Raw genomic sequence first — 18,233 nt, 5'->3', positions numbered from 1 at the left:
GCATGAGGAAGTCTGCAGAACTGCCTGTGACAGATTGCTGATCTGTCACAGTGATCTGTGATGTGACAGATCAGCGATCTGTCACAGGACAGTGATGTCCCACCTGGGACAAGGTAATAAAGTAAAAAAAAAAATAAAAAAAAGTGTAAAAATAATTTTAAAGAAATCGCTAAATAAATTAGTAAAAAAAAAAAAAATATTCCCCAATAAATTCACTTTTTGAAAATAAAAAAACAAAACAAGTACACATATTTGGTATCGCCGCGCCCGTAACGACCCGCCCTATAAAACTGTCCCATTAGTTAACCCCTTTAGCGAACCCCTTAAAAAATAAAAATAAAAAACGAAGCAAAAAATAATGATTTATTATCATACCACCGAACAAAAAGTGCAATAACGCACGATCAAAAAGACGCATATAAATATCCATGGTACCGCTGAAAACGTCATCTTGTCCCGCAAAAAACGAGCCGCCATACAGCATCATCCGCAAAAAAATAAAAAAGTTATGGCTCGCAGAATAAAGCGATGCAAAAATAATTTTTTTTTATATAAAATTGTTTTCATTGCAAAAAACCGACAAAACATAAAAAAACAACCTAAATGAGGTATCGCTGTAACCGTACCGACGCGAAGAATAAAAGCGCTTTATCAATTTTACCGCACGCAGAACGGTGTAAACGCACCCCCCCAAAAGAAATTCATGAAACGCTGGTTTTTGTTCATTCTGCGTCCCAAAAATCGGAATAAAAAGCGATCAAAAAATGTCACGTGCCCAAAAATGGTACCAATAAAAACGTCAACTCGTCCCGCAAAAAATAAGACCTCACATGACTCGGTGGGTCAAAATACGGAAAAATTATAGCTCTCAATATGTGGTGATGCAAAAACTATTTTTACAATAAAAAGCGTCTTTTAGCGTGCGACAGCCGCCAAACATAAAAACCGCCATAAATAGTAAATCAAACCCCCCGTTATCACCCCCTTAGTTAGGGAAAAATAATAAAATTAAAAAAAATGTATTTATTTCCATTTTCCCATTAGGGTTAGGGTTAGGGCTAGGGTTAGGGCTCAGATTAGGGTTAGGGGTGTGTTGGGGTTAGGGTTGGAGTTATAATTGGGGGGTTTCCACTGTTTGGGCACAACAGGTGCTCTCCAAATGCAACATGGTGTCTGATCTCAATTCCAGCCAATTCTGCGTTGAAAAAGTCAAATGGTGCTCCTTCCCTTCCAAGCTCTGCCATGCGCCCAAACAGTGTTTTACCCCCATATATAGGGTATCAGCATACTCAGGACAAATTGCAAAACAACTTTTGGGGTCCAATTTCTCCTGTTACCCTTAGGAAAATAAAAAATTGGGGGCAAAAATATCATTTTTGTGGAAAAAAATGATTTTTTTATTTTCACGCCCAGGCGTTATAAACTTCTGTGAAGCACTTGGGGGTTCAAAGTGCTCACCACACATCTAGATAAGTTCCGTGGGGGATCTAGTTTCCAAAATGGGGTCACTTGTGAGGAGTTTCAATAGTTTAGGTACATCAGGGGCTCTCCAAACGCACATGACACCCGCAGACCAATCCATCAAAGTCTGCATTCCAAAACGTCACTACTTCCCTTCCGAGCCCCGACGTGTGCCCATACAGTAGTTTTCTCCCACATATGAGGTATCAGCGTACTCAGGACAAATTGGACAACTTTTGGGGTCCAATTTCTCCTGTTACCCTTGGGAAAATAAAAAAATTGGAGACTAATTGATCATGTTTGTGGAAAAAATACGATTTTTTTATTTTCATGCCTGGGCATTATATACTTCTGTGAAGCACTTGGGGGTTCAAAGTGCTCACCACACATCTAGATAAGTTCCTTAGGGGGTCTAGTTTCCAAAATGGGGTCACTTGTGGGGGGTTTCCACTGTTTAGGTACATCAGGGGCTCTCCAAAAGCAACATGACACCCGCAGACCATTCCATCAAAGTCTGCATTCCAAAACGTCACTACTTCCCTTCTGAGCCCCGACGTGTGTCCATACAGTAGTTTTCTCCCACATATGAGGTATCAGCGTACTCAGGACAAATTGGACAACAACATTTGGGGTCCAATTTCTCCTTGTACCCTTGGGAAAATGAAAAAATTGGTGACCACATGATCATGTTTGTGGAAAAAATACGATTTTTGTATTTTCACGCACGGGCATTATAAACTTCTGTGAAGCACTGGGGGGGTTCAAAGTGCTCACCACACATCTAGATAAGTTCCTTGGGGGGTCTAGTTTCCAAAATGGTGTCATTTGTGGGGGGTTTCTACTGTTTTGGTACATCAGGGGCTTTCCAAACGCGACATGGTGTCCGATCTCAATTCCAGCCAAAAAACGTCAAATGGCGCTGCTTCCCTTCCGAGCTCTGCCATGCGCCCAAATAGTCATTTACACTCACATATGGGGTATCAGTGTACTCAGGACAAATTGCCCAATAACTTTTAGGGACCTATTACCCTTGGAAAAATAAAAATTGGGGGTGAAAAGATCATTTTTGTGGAAAAAATATGATTTTTTAATTGTACCGCTGTACGTTATAAACTTCTGTGAAGCCCTTGTGGGTTCAAAGTTCTCACCACATATCTAGATAAGTTCCTTGGGGGGTCTAGTTTCCAAAATGGGGTCACTTGGGGGGGTTTCCACTGTTTAGGTACATCAGGGGCTCTCCAAACACGACATGGCGTCCGATCTGAATTCCAGCCAATTTTGCATTGAAAAAGTCAAATGGCGCTCTTTCCCTGCTGAGGTCTGCCATGCGCCGAAACAGTGGTTCCCCCCAACATATCAGGTATCGGCGTACTCAGGACAAATTGCACAATAACTTTTGCAGTCCAATTTCTCCTGTTACCCTTGGTAAATTAAAAAAAATTGAACCTGAAGTATTTTTTTAGTGAAAAAAAGTTAAATGTTCATTTTTTTTTAAATATTCAAAAAATTCCTGTGACGCACCTAAAGGGTTAATAAACTTCTTGAATGTGGTTTTGAGCACCTTAAGGGGTGCAATTTTTAGAATGGTGTCACTTTTGGGTATTTTCTATCATATAGACCCCTCAAAGTGGCTTCAAATGTGATGTGGTCCGTAAAAATAAAATGGTGTTGCAAAAATGAGAAATCGCTGGTCAACTTTTAACCCTTATAACTTCCTAGCAAAAAAAAATTTTGGTTTCAAAATTGTGCTGATGTAAAGTAAACATGTGGGAAATGTTACTTATTCAGTTTTTTGTGTGCTATATCTCTGTGATTTAAGGGCATAAAAATTCAAAGTTGGAAAATTGCGAAATTTTCAAAATTTTCGCCAAATTTCCGTTTTTTTCACAAATAAACGCAAGTTATTTGAATGAAATTTTACCACTAACATGAAGTACAATATGTCACGAGAAAACAATGTCAGAATCACCGGGATCCATGGAAGCGTTTCAGAGTTATTACCTCATAAAGGGACAGTGGTCAGAATTGTAAAAATTGGCCTGGTCATTAACGTGCAAACCACCCTTGGGGCTTAAGGGGTTAAAGAAAAACTAACACGTCTGTAAGAGCCAGAATTATTGCTGGTTGGTAGGTGATCAAATACAGCACTTATCGCATGCAGTAAAATGCAATTCAATTGTGTAAAAACCATACAATGTGACTTTCTTGTTTTTATTTTTAGATTCTGGATTACGATAAAAATTACAGACCTCTACATTCTTTGTAGGTGGCTAAACTTGCAAAATCACCAGTACCGGTATATCAATTACTTATTTTCCCCAGTGCATACTGACTATCTTCCAGAAATGATCAGCATTTAGTGTAGTTTTGGGATGTGATTTTAACAAAGGCTTTTCCAATTCTTCAAAAAGGCAAAATAGAGCAGAATCTCAGAAGCACTGGATTACACTTCCTTCCTGCCTTTGCTTCTTGTCCTGTGGATTGTGGTTATGGTGGATGTATAACCTGCCTAAGGGCTCACACTCATTTGCAAGAAAAACGGATGAGTGCAATCCGATATAAAATCGGATTGCACTCGGACCAATGTTATTTAATTGGTTACATCTCATCTGCGTTTTCTCAGATGAAATCAGACTGAGAAAAAAAAAAATTGCAGCATGCTGTTATTTGCTGCTTATCTTGTACGAGACTCGCCAATGCAAGTCAATGGACGCGATAAAAAAAAAAAAAATTGCACAGCACTCGCACCATGCAAATGCTGTTCGATTTTTACACATCGGTGTCCTTTGAAAAGCCGGCGATTCATGTGTGGTGTACAGTAAAATCACACTGACAGGTTAGAAAAGAATAGATATATACACATAGAATATACAGCTATGGCAAAAATTGTAGTTTTCTAAAAATCACCATCTCTACATGTCTGACAGCCATTCCATTCCAGTGTCAGTTGAATTCCAACCAGAGTCCACCTCATTCTACTTAATGTGCTTCTGATTAGGTGATCACCTGAACCAAATCTGATTTAACGAAGTAAAGTATAAAAAAAACCCTGCTGTGGTGTTCACAATCCTCTTGCAATAGGACAAGCTGGATGGCAAAACAAGTAATATCCCAAACGTAATAGGAATGAAAAAATAACTTTTAACCAAGCCAAAGGAGTTGAAAAGAAAGGTCTTGAGTGAGGAAAAGAAGGGCTCAATTCTGGCTTTACTAGCAGAGGGATACAGAGAGCATCATGTTGCCTCTATCCTTAAAATTTCAAAGACGACAGTCCATTACAACAAGGTCAAGCAGCGCACATTGAGGACAACAAAGCTACAGACCAGCAGAGGGCGAAAACAACTCTCCACTGACCGGGATGACCGTCATCTTATTCGAATGTCACTCAGCAACCACAGGATGACATCAAGTGACCTACAAAAGAAATGGCAAATGGCAACTGGGGTGAAGTGCACAGCAACAACAGTTCACAAAGGGCTCCTAGAGGCAGGGCTCAAGTCATATAAAGCTAGAAAAAAGCCTTTCATCAATGAGAAGCAAAGGAGAGCCAGGCTGAAGTTTGCCAAAGACCATAAGGATTGGACCATAGAGGACTGGAGTAAGGTAATCTTCTCTGTTGAGTCTAATTTTCAGCTTTGCCCATCACCTGGTCGTCTAATGGTTAGACGGGGACCTGGAGAGGCGTACCTACTGTGAAATTAGGTGGAGGGTTGGTGATGATCTGGGGATGCTTCAGCAAGGCTGGAATTGGGCAGATTAATCTTTGCGAAGGATGTATAAATCAAGCCGCATACAAGGTTATCCTGGAAAAACAGATGATTCCTTCTGCTCAGGCAATGTTCCCCAATCTGAGGACTGTTTTTTCCAGCAGGACAATGCGCCATGCCACACAGCTAGGCCAATGTGTGGATGGACGGCCACCACATCAAATCCCTGTCATGGTCAACCCAATCTCCAGACCTGAACCCCATTGAAAACCTCTGAAATGTAATCAAGAGGAAGATGGATAGTCACAAGCCATCAAACAAAGAACTGCTTAAATTTTTGTACCAGGAGTAGCATAAGGTCACCCAAAAGCAGTGTGAAAGACTGGTGGAAAGCATGCCAAGACGCATGAAAGCTGTGATTAAAAATCATGGTTATTCCACAAAATATTGATTTCTGAACGCTTCCTGAGTTAAAACATTAGTATTGTTCTTTCTAAATGATTATGAACTTGTTTTCTTAGCATTATTTGAGGTGTGCAAGCACTGCATTTTTTGTTATTTTGACCATTTCTCATTTTCTGAAAATAAATACAAAATTTACTGCTTGGAAATTCGAAGACATGTCAGTATTATGGAGTTAAGGTCAGGCGAGTTTGCTGGCCAAATCAAGCACAGTGATACTGTTGATTTTAAACCAGGAATTGGTACTTTTGGCAGTGTAGACAGGTTCCAAATCCTGTTGTAGAATGAAATTTCCATCTCCAAAATGTTGTCGGCAGAGGGAAGCATGAAATGCTCTAAAATTTCCTGGTAGACGGCTGTGCTGACTTTGGTCTTAATAAAACACATTGGACCTACACCAGCAGATGACAAGGCTCCACAAACAATCACTGATTGTGGAAACTTCACACCAGACCTCAAGCAGCTTGGATTGTGTCTCTCCACTCTTCCTCCAGACTCTGGGACCTTAATTTCCAAATGAAATGCAAAATTTACTTTAATCTGAAAACAACACCTTGGAGCACTGAGCAACAGTCCAGTTCTTTTTCTTCTTGGCCCAGGTAAAGCCCCCGTTACACACTGCGATATCGCTAGCAATATCGCTGTAAAGTCACCGATTTTGTGACGTTATAGCGATATTGCTAGCGATATCGCTGCACGTGATACTTACCTCCGACCCGCTCCCCCGCTGGTTATCGCTGATCGCGCGAAAAGCTCCTGGACCATTCCTCGTCGGCCGTTTCCTGTGGTGCCGACGAGCGATGCGTGGAGCCGGGCGGGAGGACGCAGGATCACCGCGTCTGACAGGTAAGTAGCGAGCCCCGTCCCCAGCGATGTCGCTAGTGAGATCTGCCTGTGTGGCAGCTCACTAGCGATGCACCAGCGATCCTGACTGAGTCAAATCGCTGGTCGGGATCGCTGGTGCATCGCTAGGTGTAACGGTACCCTAAGACGCTTCTGGTGTTGTCTATTGGTCATGAGTGACTTGACACAAAGAATGTGACACTTGTAGCCCATGTCCTGTGTACGTCCGTGTGTGGTGGCTCTTGCTGGAATGACTCCAGCAGCAGTCCACTCCTTGTGAATTTCCCCCAAATTATTGAATGGTCTTTTCTTAACAATCCTTTCAAGGCTGCGGTTATCTGTTAGAATCACGCCGGAGTCCAGCTCTGACAGGCAGGGTCTCTGGCGTTCCACTTCACTCACATGTGCTGCGGTCAGTTCTTCTCTTCCCCATGCTCTGCATTCTTCCAGTCGGTCCTCTAGCCATGTGCTTAGGTCACGTGTGCGTACACTCCCGCCCTCTTAGAGGGTCAGCGCGTGTACTGGCTATTTCCACCCCAGTCAATAGCTGTGGGACATTATGTACAGTATATATTGCTTCCTTCCCACTGGGGAGGTGCCTGAGCAACCTTCCTGTTTGCAGTCTATGTTGTGTAATGTTGCATATCAGTCTCTGCCATCCAGACTGTCCTCTGGGTCCAGCTGCAACGCGTCCGTTGGTCAGTCCTGAAGTAGCACCTGACGTTCATCGGGAGCCAAGTCTAACCTCACCATCAGAGGCTCTAGTGAATAGTCAGGAGCTCGCTTAGTCACGCCCCTCCAAGCTCTCCGCGGCACAATATGACGCTTCTTCCATTCTGAGCTTTGCACTTTGCTTCAAAAGTACCGTTGTTTTCGACCACATTCGCGGTATCGGTGTACTCAGGAGAAATTGCACCCCAAATTTTGGGGTCTAGTTTCTTATGTAATCTTTGTAAAAATGAAAAAATTGGGGATAAATCAACGTGTGAATTTTTTTTTATATTTCACAGATCAACGTTTTAAAAGACCTGACCTGAGGGTTCAAGGTGCTCACCACAAATCTAGATAAATTCCTTGAGGGGTCTATAGTTGGGGTCACTTGTCGGGGTTTCCACTGTTTAGGAACGTAAAGGGCTCTCCAAATGTTACATGGCGTCCGCTAATGATTACAGACAATTTTGCATTCAAAATGGCAAATGGTGCTCCTTCCCTTCCGAGTCCTGCCATACCCCCAAACAGTAGTTTTCCCTCATATATGGGATATTGGTGTACTCAGGAGAAATTGCACAGCAAATTGTATGGGGTAATTTCTCCTGTTAACCTTGTGAAAACAAAAAACTTGGGACTAAAATAACATTTTTGAGGAAAAAATATGATTTTTTTTTTTTTCACAGATCAACGTTATAAATTTCTATGAAGCACCCAGGGGTTCAAGGTGCTCACCACACAGCTAGATAAGTTCCTTGAGGGGTCTAGTTTCTAAAATGCAGTCACTTGTGGGGGATTCCACTGTTTAGGCACATCAGGGGCTCTCTAAACGAAGCATGGCACCCCCTCTCAATTCCAACCAATTTTGCGTTCAAGTCAAATGTTTGTTAGGCAATCCCTGCATGTGATGAGGATGTCGAACAGCCGTGAGACAAGCAGGAGCGGGGACTCAAACCTGCCAAAGATACTCAGTTAGCATCCGATCACGTTTGCTCATCACTAGAAAAGACACTTTATGAAACTGAAGGCATCCAGTGGTATTGGCGGCTCTATACAGTAGAAAAGCTTTAAGCGTGCCACAGAAGTCTTAAGTTGACCACGGTGTAAACTCCTAGAGATGCAAAATATTTTTAAAAAATTACAGTATCGTTCGGCCTATAAGACACACTTTTTTCCTCCAAAAATGTGAGGTGTGTCTCTCCACGCACATAGTAGCGGCGTGGGGAGAAGTGAGTATTCCGGCAGCTGTCATTCGGCTTGTAGTAGCACATGATATCCCTGTCATGCGGTGCTTACAAGCATAAAGCAGCTGCTGGCATCGGAACAAGACGACGCGAGGGAGCGAAGGAAGGAGCATAATTTATGCTTTTTTTTATGTTTTCCTGATGGGGTCATGCACACCAGGATGGGGTTGAGGAAGCCATGCATACCAAGATGGGGTTGAGGAAGCCATGCATACCAAGATGGGGTTGAGGAAGCCATGCATACCAACACGGGGTTGAGGAGGCCATGCATACCAGGGTAGGGATGAGGGGGCCATGCATACCAGGGAAGGGATGAGGTGGCCATGCATACCAGGGAAGGGATGAGGGGGCCATGCATACCAGGGAAGGGATGAGGGGGCCATGCATACCAGGGAAGGGATGAGGGGGCCATGCATACCAGGGAAGGGATGAGGGGGCCATGCATACCAGGGAAGGGATGAGGGGGCCATGCATACCAGGGAAGGGATGAGGGGGCCATGCATACCTGGGTAGGGATGAGGGGGCCATGCATACCTGGGTAGGGATGAGGGGGCCATGCATACCATAAAAAAATCTATGAAAATGAAAGACAGACTTTGCTTTTCAACCATGCTTCCACAGAATTTAAAAAAAAATAAAACTCATGGCATAGGCCTGGAAAGAATTGATGGAACCCTTAACTTAATATTTTGTTGCACAACCTTTTGAGGCAATCAAATGATTCCTGTAACTGTCAATGAAACTTTCAGCTCTTTCCAAAGATGCTCAATAGGATATAGAATAGATCAGGGCTTATAGGCCTATTTCATGAGTTTAATTTTTTAAAAAATTCTGTGGAATCTTGGTTGAAAATCAATGTCTGACTTTCATTTGTTCATTTTCATTTTTTATTTAGTATTACTTTTGCCAGATTCAAGTTATTTTTGTCACCATTGGGGTTACCAAAAATTTTGACACGAGTGTATACCAGGATAGAGGAAAATAGTACAGAGCTGACCACATTTTTTGCTTCAAATTTTTTTTCTAATTTTCTCCTCTATAACCTAGGTCCAAAAAATACGGCAAGTAGAGGCATTTCTTGTGCTGAAGATCCAGTGCCGTGTACTTACAACAGACTTTTGCCTGAACGCTGCTTTTATGGTGGTATCACAGTTGGATGTTGTAGTAGAGCAGGCAGCCACAGGTACTCTACACAATCACTCAGTGATCTGTAGGCCAAAGACTGCTGTCTAGATGTCAGTGCCCCAACGCAAGAGGCATAAGTCCCAAACTGATCTGGGTGCAGGGAACGGGAAGAGAAGTATATAAATAAACACTTTATCTGTGTGTGTGGTGGGGGTGGCACAAATGTTTTACGTAAAAAGTTTAAAAGTATTACTTTTAGAAGTGTCAACCATTACTTTTTAAAAGGGCAATAAAGGGAACTGTTATCAGGATTTACCCCTAGAAGGTTTTAGGAGCACTTTATCAGCCTCTTAGTACCCTATTTAATGATGACTGTATGAGCCTTAAATGCTAAATGAAATTGTTTAAAAGCCAAAGTTGAACAGTCTCTACCTGCAGTCTCCAGCCTAATCTGGGAAAGCCATCAATCAGTGCCACGGAGTGGCAGGGGGTAGCATGGCTTTTCTCCCTACATTCTGATCTAAAAATAGATAACTATAATAATTAAAAAAAAATATCCATAATGTGCTCCCAATGCCTTCTGTGGGTAAATCCTGATGACGAGCTCCCTTTAATATTTTCTAAATGGAACATTTCTCAGTTCAAGGGCGCAATATCTGCCACGACCTAGAAGCCGTCAACTCAGATTTGGACACATACAACTCGGAAATCACATAGAACACAGCAATAAGCACCTTTGCTGCAAATGTGTCCAGTCCATACTGCCCTTAGTGAACTACACCCATACAAAGCTCTCCTGTCTGGACTGTAGGTAAAACGTATCATTCTGCAGTGTGGGCTGTGCGCTGCGTCTCACTTCTGAGAAGCTCTAATTATACAGAAAGAAGGAAACACCCCTGGATAATAAGCACTGGGGCACTTGTGAAATCTGTAATTATTCTCATTGATTTGCTGCAATAAAATAAATAAAGGCTACATTCCCACCATGAGTTTTTGAAACTGTATATATAAAAAAAAAAAAAAAACACCACAAGCTAAATGTTTTCTTAAGTGCAGAAAACCTGCAACACCAAAAAGGACAAACGATAAAAAAATATTTTAGATGTAAATATTAGTTTACAAAAAGTTTCCCAGCTGTGGCCAAAAAAAAAAAGTTGTCAAAATGTCTCAATGCATGAGGAGTAATCCTTTAGGGTATGTTCATATTCACATATTGCATTTCTTGCAGCTTTAAAAAGCACAAATAAAACAGAGGAGTGGAACGAAAAAAAAAAAAAAAAACCCACTTTATACAATAAGCACATTTTCATTTGCATTAGTCATTTTAATGGGCGGAAAGCGCTGAGAATACACAGGAGGCGCTGACACACTGCTTTGGCCCGTTTCACATTTCAGTTTTTTAACGTCAGTCAAAATCCGCCAGTTTTGAAAAAAAAATAAAAAAAAAAAAACCACACACAAACACAGTTCTGCCCCTTTTTGGCGGATCCGTTTTTTTCCCCCATACACTTGCATTAGCGGCGGATTTTGACTGACGGTCGTCCGTTGCATTCGTTTTTGGATCGATCCGTCTGAATTGTTGCGTCTCCCGGGCGGAGCAGACAGACTCTGAAACTTTTTTTTGGAAGTAGCGGACCGCTATTTTCAAATGCGCATGCCAGGAACATTTGCTCTGAGAAGCATTTTAACCCTGATTATCGTTCTGGCAGCAGCACAAAAATCTCTCACTCTCCTGCGGTTCCTTTAAATTCCCTAAACGGATCCGTTTTTTGGATCTTTGGTGGATTTCAACTGACATCAAAAAAGGAAATGTGAAAAAGGCCTTTTTGGCAAACCCAAAACGCAGAATGGCTCAGAAAGCGAAGCTGAAGAAAACCGCAGCGTGTGCACGAGGTTCCAGAAACCGCTGACTACTACACGGGTGCTGTAAAACGCTGCGTAGTCTACACAACAAATACACGGCTTAAAAACAACAGCAAAAACACCACATGTGAACATGACCTTACTTCACAATTTTCTACTGACATCCCATTATAAGAACGATTAATGTAATCATAAGCTTCATATAACGTAATATCTAGCGCTACACTGCAGCCTGGCAGCAATAATAGTCACATTATACACATGGAGTTGTATTGGGTCAGCGGTACTGCCGTCCTCATTACTATGGTAAGCGTTATAAGCGGGGAGAGGCTGCACTCCACATGGACACACAGATCAGCACTTACCGGCACAGAGCACACCCACAGCTCCTACTCTTCTACACTGACTGAGCAGGAACAGCTGCTGCACAGGTGCCGCTCCCCGCCCACCAATCAGAGGCCGGCACTCCCGGGGCGGACCTAATAGGGAACACCAACACTGCGGCCTGCACCTGCTGCTCCTGTGCACGGAGCCGGGACCTCGATTTTTTGCGGTTTCCGCGCTGTGCTAACATTTCGCGGCGATGGCATTTAACTAATCAGTCTTAGATTCCTTAGGATAAACATTATAATGTCTAATTTATGTAACTTCTAGTTACTTTCTTTTCTATGAACAAATGTTTCATCACTGCTATACAACCTTCTCTATGGTAACCCTATAGTTAGCTTATATATGTCGTGTGTGGTTTTATGGCTGTTATTATATATATATATATATATATATATATATATATATATTTATATATATAGTGTATACTTACTGAGACTGCTGTATGTTCACATGCAGGAAAAATGCAATCTCCCTAAGGGTGTGTGCAGACGCTGCGGAATCCGCTGCGGATTCATCCTTGCGGATTTTGCAAAATCCGCAGATAAATCCGCAGGTCAAAAGACCTGAGGTTTATCTGCGGATTAGCCCGTGGTTTCACCATCTCCACAATGGTGGAGATAGGAAACCGCTGCGGATTCCGCAGAAAGAATTGACATGTGAATTCTTTCTGTGGTTTCAAAACCGTGCGGAAAAATCAGCACAGTCTACACCGCAGTTTTTTTTTTCCATTCATTTGAATGGTACTGTATACCGCAGCTAATACTGCTGCGGGTCCGCAGCGGCCAAATCCGCTGCGAAACCGCACCAGAATCCGCAGCGTGTGCACATAGCCTAAGGCTAAGTGCACACGTAGCAGAAAATTTCTGCTGAAAAACCTGACTCCCTTCCCAGAAACCGCGCAGAAAAAAAAAAATTTCTGCGCGGTTTTTGTGCAGAAAACGCACGTTTTTTATGCGTTTTTTTGTGCGTTTTCAAAACGCATTGAACTAGCCAGAAACGCGGAAAAATCTGCGAAATTAATGAGCATGCTGCGTTTTTTACCGCGATGCGGTTTTTTCACGGTAAAAAACACATCAGCATGCACAAAAAGTGCAAAATGCATAGAAATGCATTAAGGCTGTGTGCCCACATTGCGTTTTTTTAAGCGTTTCCGCAGCGTTTGTGCCGGCTCAAACGCTGCAGAAACGCTTAAAAGAAGCTTCAAATTAATTTGCATGCGTTTTTGGCTTTTTGTGCCAATGCATGCGTTTTTTAAACGCTCAGGAATCGCTTAGCGGCTAAAAACGCAGCATGCTCATTAATTTCCGCATTGCTGAGCGTTTTTAGCCATTTCCAATGTTCCCAGAAAAGGCGTGTCAAAAAATGCATCAAAAATGCGTGTCTTTTGTGCAAAAAACGTGCGGAAAAAAGGCGCGCGTTTTCTGGGAAGGGGATCAGTTTCCTGAGCGTTTAGAAACGCTAACGTGGGCACATAGCCTAAAATGCGAGTTTTTGATGCATTTCTTTGTCAATTTGCTGCTCAACCTCATAAAGCTTTATGGGGAATAAAATGCAGTAAGGTCTCATTCACATGTCCCTGATTTTTTTTATACGCAGATTATCCCCATGCGCTATAATAGGTGCCAGCTCTCTGTGCACCGTACAGTATAATGGCCCCCACATAGCTAAAGAGGTTATCCAGCTTTTCAAAATTGATAACTTCTGTTCAAGACAAGCCATCAACACCAGCCATTAGATTGGTGAAGTTTTGACTATCAACACTCACTCCAATAAGCTGTGTAAAGAGCCTGTGGTGCTTATGGAAAATATTGTGTAGCATTCACCTCTGTGACAACAGTGCAAAATCTGTCAGGGAGGCTACAGGGGTTGTCCTGTGTAACACTACAACTTTGTAATTACTGTGACTGAAGACTTATAAATCATCACATCAGGAGTATGCATAGCTCATTCTTGCAGTCACATAGACTCTGTAGGCACACAACACTTTTTTTTGCTTAACGTTATATTGAGGCTCACTGTAGTATATTGCACATATAGAGACCCTCCTGTAATGTATGTTAGGCATCAGGTTTCTGTCACTGCACAGCAAGAATCTCAAGCCTTGCCTTTAGCAGTCTTCCATTCCGCTCCAGCCACAGAAGTACCTGCTCAGCAGATTCATCGGTCCTGGTGCTCTGCTCAGACCAGCTTTGTGGGTTTGGTTGCTGCTGCCACCTCTGGTCCAGTTATAGCAACGCATGCTGGTCAGCAGCGAACTACTCCAGGGACTAAGTCCTCCTTTCAGTCCACTGAGCATGCCCGTGGGACGATCTCCCATTGGAGATCGGAGGTCACATGCTCAGGTCCTCCAGTTTGGATTGGACCATGAGAAAGGTCCTGGAAGGACGCTGCTATAAAAGGTTTGCATGGCCGCCCCGCCATGCGCTATGATAGACTTTGATTCTTTATTGATTCTTTATTGTTTAGTGGTGTGTGAGATGACGGATGTATGAGACTGGTGACTGACTCATTAAGACTCCCTCCCTTTGATACGCATGAGTTAGGGTCCTAGCGTCAGAGTTAGCACCTAGCAGTGCTTAGCGCCACAGTGTAATCAGCCCTCCTTCCTGTAGCGCCTGGTGGCGTCGGTCAGTACAGGCTTCACATACCGCTGATGCCGCAGTGTCTGCCAGAGCGGCGCCGTGCGCTTTCCAGCACTGTTCTTATGCTGGTTAGTGGCGTCCGCCAGGGTAGACATTGTACCCGCTCTGAGCGGTAGTTTACACTGAGTCGTGATCTGTGACGCTTAACAGGTCACGCTTATACGCCGACTAGTACGGACTCTGTGAAGTAGCAGAGTCCGCTCTTGCACACACCGGGTCAGAGGTTACCCGCCGGTGTCCAGCTACCTACTGTTTCGTCATTGTCTAGCAGCAGTTTACATCTCTTCACGGTGGACCCCGGGCTACGAACTCACCATATACCTTATACCATCTTCATTATTTGGTGCGTTCCGCCAGCCCTTAACATTATCATAGCGCCAGGCTCTGGGTAGCATGGCGGAGCACGTCAAGGACGCTCTGGCCACCAGGGAGGTTCCCGTTACACTGGAGGAGCTTATTACCATCTCCAGCCGCATAGATCTCCGTTTCACGGAGCGTGGGTTGGAGCGCTCCCAGTCCAGATCGAGGGTTAGGTTCGCTCCCACCTTCTCTAAACCTCTGGAACCTCCCGATCGGGTGATCGAGCCTCCAGAGGTCATGGAGGTGTCTTGCACAGCTCCCAAGTCCTGCTCGGTGCGCACCCCCATCTTCATCAATTGGTGCGTTCCGCCAGCCCTTAATAATGTAATCATATATAGAGACCCCTTGTACTGTAATCACATAGAGGCCCCTGTAGTGTAATTACATTACAGGAGGCCTCTATATGTGATTACACTACAGTGGGTCTCTATATGTGATTACAATACAGGAGGGTCTCTATGTGTGATTACACTACAGGAGGTCTCTATATGTGATTACATTACAGGTGAGTATATGTGATTACATTACAGGGGGGGTCTCTATGTGATTACAGTACAAGGGGGCCTCTATATGTGATTAGTGATTACATTGGGGGGGTCACTATATGTGATCGCATATAGACCCCCCTGTACTGTAATCACATATAGAGACCCCCCTGTAATGTAATCACATTTAGAGACCCCCTGTAATGTAATCATATATAGAGACCCCCTGTAATTATTATTATTACCATTGATTCCATGGTGCTGTACATGAGACGGGGTTTCATACAAATTACAAGTATCACTTACAGTAAACAAACTACAATGACAGACTGATACAGAGGGGAGAGGACCCTGCCCTTGCAGGCTTACATTCTACAGGATGGTGGGGAAGGAGACAGTAGGTTGGGGGGTCGTGGCAGCTCCATTGTTGGTGAGACGGTAGCTCCGGTAGTGGTGAGGAGGCAGTGGGGTCATTGCAGACTGTAGGCTTTCCTGAAGAGGTGGGTTTTCAGGTTCAGTCTGAAGGATCCGAATGTGGTTGATAGTCAGACATGTTGGTGCACAGAATTCCAGTGGATGGGGGATATTTGGAAGAAGTCTTGGAGGTGATTAGGTGAGGAGCGAATAAGGGTGGAGGAGAGAAGTAGGTCTTGGAAGGACCAGAGATAACTTGAGGGAAGATATCAGGAGATTAATTCAGAGATATATGGAGGAGACAGGTTATAGATGGCTTTGTACGTCAGTATTAGTCATTGGAACTGGATACGCTGAGGGAATAGGAGCCAGTGAAAAGATTTGCAGAGGGGAGAAGCGATGGAGTAGCGAGGAGAGAGATGAATTAGTTGGACAGCAGAGTTAAGGATGGACTGGAGAGGTGCAAGAGTGTTAGCAGGGAGGCCACAGAAAAGGATGTTGCAGCAGTCGAGGAGGGAGATGATGAGGGCATGCACAAGCATTTTAGTAGATTGAGGGTTGAGAAAATTGCAGATTCAAGAGATATTTTTGAGCTGGAGGTGATAGGAGGTAGAAAGAGCTTGGATGTGCGGTTTGAAGGACAGGGCAGAGTCGAGGGTTATTCCGAGGCAGTGGACTTCCGGTACAGGGGGAAAGCGTGATGTCATTAATTGTGATAGATAGATCAGGTAATGAAGATCTGTGAGATGAAGGAAAGATGATGAGTTCAGATTTGTCCACATTGAGTTTAAGGAAGCGAGAGGAGAAGAAGGAGGATATGGCTGATAGACACTCCGGGATTCTGGACAGCAGAGACATGATGTCTGGGCCAGAGTAATGTAATCACATATAGAGACCCCCCTGTAATGTAATCACATATAGAGACTCCCTGTAATGTAATCATGTAAGGAGACCCCCTGTAGTGTAATTACATATAGAAACCCCCTGTAGTGTAATCATATATACAGTCCTCTTGTAATGTAATAACTTATAGAGACCCCCTACACTGTCGTGTAATCACATATAGAGCCCCCTGTAATGTAATCACATGCGGAGACCCTCTGTAGTGTAATCTCATATAGAAACCCACCTTTAATATAATCACATATAATGACCCTCTGTAATGTATTCACATATCGAGACCCCCCCTGTAATGTAATTGTAACAAGGTGGCACGGGAGGAGGATAGTTCTGGCCAAGTCACTTAAAGGTACAGTCCACGAACAGAGTCCACTGAGCAAACAGCGAGCACCCCAGCCCCTTGTACATGAATTGACAGGACAGACGCAATTCCAGACACAGCTGCAGTCCAACAGGAAAAAAATGGTTTAAAAAAAGGGATGAATAAAGTGCAACATTAACATTACCCTGTACCCAGAGTGTCAGCGTCATTACCCTGTACCAAGAGTGCCAGTGTCATTATCCTGCACCCAGAGTGCCAGCGTCATTACCCTGTACCAAGAGTGCCAGTGTCATTATCCTGCACCCAGAGTGCCAGCGTCATTACCGTGTACCCAGAGTGTCAGTGTCTTTATCCTGCACCCAGAGTTCCAGCGTCATTATCCTGCACCCAGAGTGCCAGCGTCATTATCCTGCACCCAGCGTATACAATATCTTCCATCATCACTGCATCATTTTGCAATCTGATTTAAATAATGGAGAGGCCCCAGTGCTTCCAAAAGCACTGTGGGCTCTTTACACAGTTCAATTTTGAAAAGCTGGATAACCTCTTTAGCTATGTGGGGCCATTATAATGCACGATGCCCTCACGGATGGTTTTAGACAAATTGGTGCCCTGGGCAAATTCATAGTGGGGCCCCAATCCTGAAATATTCCGCCAAAAACACTATTAGGCCCCCTTCACACATCCGTATAAAACACATACATGTTACACCGGTGTCATCAGTGTGCCATCTGTGTGGTGCTGCCCGTGTTTTTCCGGTATGTGTACTGGAAATGAAATTGCAAAGCTTCTCCTATAATTTCATTGTTAAACATGTACAGCGTATGGACGCACACAGATGGTTATCTGGGAAGGAGCAGATAACCATAGACCTCCAAGCCTGATATTATCAGCTCACAGCTGTCTGCTTTGCCGTTGCTGGTTTAAAAAATGGTGGAGACCCTAATAAAAATTGCATAGTGTCATCCCTTTTCTCAAAACCAGCAAAGGCAAAGCAGACAGCAGTAAGCGGATGTTATCAGGCTGGGACGATCCCTGGCTAATAGGCCCTTCCCCGCCGCCCAGAAGTGGCGCATTACATTAGATGCGCCAGTTCTGGGGCTTTGCCTCGGCTCTTCCCGACTGCCCTGGTGCATTGGCAATCAGGGTAATGTTTTTGGGGTTGATGTGAGCTATGTAATATCATTTGACATCAAGCCCAGGGGTTAGTAATGGAGAGGAATTTGTCAGACATCCCCATTACAAACCCAGTATGAACAATAAATAAACACACACACAAAAATAATTATTTGAAAAAAACCTTGACA

The 18,233-nt window shown here is 43.6% G+C and overlaps 1 protein-coding gene across 1 annotated transcript in view; it reads right to left on the bottom strand.

Moving 5' to 3' along the window:
* The window catches only part of LRRC20 (leucine rich repeat containing 20), a 785,599-nt gene extending 773,683 nt beyond the window's left edge, over positions 1-11,916 (bottom strand). Inside the window, exon 1 of the mRNA XM_073585792.1 lies at positions 11,779-11,916. The gene's annotated coding sequence lies outside the window, so the exon portion shown is untranslated. The remainder of the gene's footprint in view (positions 1-11,778) is intronic.
* Positions 11,917-18,233: the final 6,317 nt, after the last annotated feature.

This window comes from Dendrobates tinctorius, unplaced genomic scaffold, assembly GCF_039654945.1.
Source record: "Dendrobates tinctorius isolate UK_male_01 unplaced genomic scaffold, ASM3965494v1 ptg000089l, whole genome shotgun sequence".
NCBI lineage: Eukaryota > Metazoa > Chordata > Amphibia > Anura > Dendrobatidae > Dendrobates > Dendrobates tinctorius.
The sequence above is the reverse complement of the archived record's forward strand: the minus strand, read 5'-3'. Positions and strand labels throughout refer to the sequence as shown.